The sequence below is a fragment of the Chiloscyllium plagiosum genome, unplaced genomic scaffold, assembly GCF_004010195.1.
Source record: "Chiloscyllium plagiosum isolate BGI_BamShark_2017 unplaced genomic scaffold, ASM401019v2 scaf_12071, whole genome shotgun sequence".
NCBI classification, from domain to species: Eukaryota; Metazoa; Chordata; class Chondrichthyes; order Orectolobiformes; family Hemiscylliidae; genus Chiloscyllium; species Chiloscyllium plagiosum.
Window position 1 is genome coordinate 1 of NW_025213877.1, and position 3,250 is coordinate 3,250.

Consider the following 3,250-nt stretch of genomic DNA (forward strand, 5'->3'; position numbering starts at 1 on the left):
CTGTTCTTTCCTACAGCACGCAATTTTAAGCTGAAAGAAGCTCTGACCAAAACTGAATGCAATATTCGAACTGTCCCTTGTGATCAATCTAATTCCTTTTTGATTATTACAATGACTTTTGCGAGTTTACAGCAAATTGAGTAAGACGAAATGGGCTCAACATGTTTTGTTTTCTCTGAATTTATCGCAGTGCGCGTGGGAAACGCATTCATTTGTTGAAAAATTATTTTCTGTTCTCTGTCCACACGTTGTCACGGTTTAAAAATTTGCAGCATGTTTGAGTCATTTTCCAGAAAAGATCGTTTCTCAATTCAAAAAACAGGTACTTTCCAATCAACTTGGCTTTGCTCAACGCCTACCGTTCTGAAACTTCAACACAATGACAAATTGAAGCTGCTCCATGTGAGGGTCAAATTTAAAACCTCTACTCAACACAGCCTACTACATTGGCACAGAGATACCATCCACCTGCTGCACTGGATCCACGCATTAATGCTTACAGCCACATTCCTGGTTGTATCAAAACGGATGGGAAAACGAGTATCTCTGCTTCCACAGCTGGTACCTGGAATTATATGAACGCGTTTACCAGTGGTTCCAACGTTCTATGCGGAAATGGATGAGTTGCTCATTGCTAAGATGAGTTAACTATTTAATAACATAATTGCAATATTTACGTCCACTAACCCCTGGACTTTTCTATTTTGATTTTAATCCGTAGAAATATTTTAATTTTAATTTTGAACAGACTCAATGACTGATCTCAACAGGGCCTGCGGAATCAATTAGAACATTTCAAAACACTCTGAGTTCTTCCATCTCACTCCGCTGTTTGGGAAGTGTTCCCGTTGTGGGAGATTCACTTCCCTGTGTATCTGCTGCTGCTCCCAACTTGCCCTGTGGTACTACACATACTTTCCCTCTGCCATTTGCTCACTGTGTTTCTGTGACCGTACAGTGACGTGGTGTCACTCGGCCCAGAAAAAGAACACAGGCAAGGTTGAGCAAAATAAACTTTATTGTAAAGTGTCGCTCCAGTCGTTTTTTGCGTTGTTCAATTCAATTTTCATTTCGTCTTATTTAAGATTTTGAAATTGTCCGCTCTGTACATAAGCGCGATCGTCAAAAATATCTGTCCAGAAGAGAGGGAGTGCTAGTTCTGCCACTGAGCACTGTGGACTGTCCTCGAGTCGGGAAAACAATTCTTCAGAAATAGTGTTACATCGCCCCCGTCACGAGGCTTTCCATTCCAACAGCTCCAATTCTTGATAAAATTCAATTCAACAGATCTTGTTACTTCGTCATTTCTTTATTTCAGTTCAGATCATGTGAGCAGAATGCCACATTGGGAATGCGCTTGCCCCATCGAGCAGAGGTGAGGCCATTCTTTGTGAACAGGACTGTGCTATTTATCATTTCACCAACAGCAGGGAGAAGAATCCGCTTCTATGCACAACTTACTCAACTCAGTTAAACATATGGTCAGAAGTGCAAAGCATGTGCAACGAGGTATCTGAGAGGTTAAAGTGATTGACTACTGACTCATTGGCCTCTGCAGGCGTGGGATTGAATCGCACTCTCGTCGCTTCTGGAGTGCAGTCGTTGATGGCGCTGCTTTTGTTTGGGTGTCGGCTAAATTGGAGGTCGACTGGTCAGTTTATCGCCATCGATGCTGCAGTAAAGTCTCCATTAATTAGTCGAATCTGTCGCTTAAACGGTATTGAAATGCAGACTGACTTCGGATAGTGAATAGGAACACGGTTTTCCTTTCGAAGACATGTTATTGTGAGCTTTTAACGAATGAATGAGATCCAGGAAAAGCAAATAACGAGAGATGGCAAGCGCATGTTTATCCAATGTATTGTTAATGAGTCTTTTGTCAGATGAAACCTGTAGCAGAGTGGGTAGAAGTGATTCATCTTAGTGACAAAAGCACAGACAGACAGCAGAAAATAATGGAGATATTTCGAAAGGGGCAGAGGAAGGGTTCAGGGACACCGAGTACTGGCTGTAAATGCACAGCAGAGAACTTGGTAATGTAGGTATTGTGCATGGGCATGGACACAGTTACATGTTCAGGGACACCGAGTACTGGCTGTAAATGCACAGCAGAGAACTTGGTAATGTAGGTATTGTGCATGGGCATGGACACAGTTACATGTTGGTCTCTCCCTTTCTCATTCCTCTTGCCAGTGATGAATGCTGAACATGAGACGCAGACAAAGACAAGAAGTGGGAAGCAAGCTCCCTCTCTTTATTAACAATTGGAGCAGACGTCATATTAACTGCAGGGACTGACCAAAACTGTGGATCAATAACCGCTGACTAATGTAGAACAAACATGTGAAATTATTTAAATTTCGTTTATTCTCTTGTCATTAATAGGTCGTTAGTTCTAACAACGGTGTTGCCAATAGAAGACAACGCCTCATTTCATGTTGGATAACAACATTATCGAACATTTTTCAAATTGAGATCTATTGTAATCATTTTACGCATTTAACAAGTTCAATTTAATGAATACAAACCTCATTCCCTCACAGGAAATAAAACTGCTGATTTCCTCAAATACATTCTCCTTGCTAAATAGCAGTTACACAGCATGAATCATATGATGTAATATTTATTGAAAATCCGCCATTTAGAACTATTACCTTATGTCGCATTGAGTGCAATAGGCACATGCTAAACAAGTCTTTGGAATGAAAGTCTTTCACAAAGTATACTTGGGTGTTGATTAAAAATAAGGTAAGGTTCTCATGGTGCGGATAATACACCTGCATTTAGATACAACTTTAATAGTGCAACTATTCTGTGGCCCCCGGGGATGCAATCTGTGAGCGCACGGTACTTCTAAAATCGTATAGAGGCGCATGAGATGCCCGGGCTTCAGCTCAAATAGCACCTTGAGCACCTTCTATTGACATAGAACATAGAACATAGAACATAGAAGAATACAGCGCAGTACAGGCCCTTCGGCCCTCGATGTTGCGCTGATCCAAGCCCACCTAACCTACACTAGCCCACTATCCTCCATAAGCCTATCCAATGCCCGCTTAAATGCCCATAATGAGGGAGAGTCCACCACTGCTACTGGCAGGGCATTCCATGAACTCACGACTCGCTGAGTAAAGAACCTACCCCTAACATCTGTCCTATACCTAGCTCCCCTTAATTTAAAGCTATGCCCCCTTGTAATAGCTGACTCCATACGTGGAAAAAGATTCTCACTGTCGACCCTACCTAAACC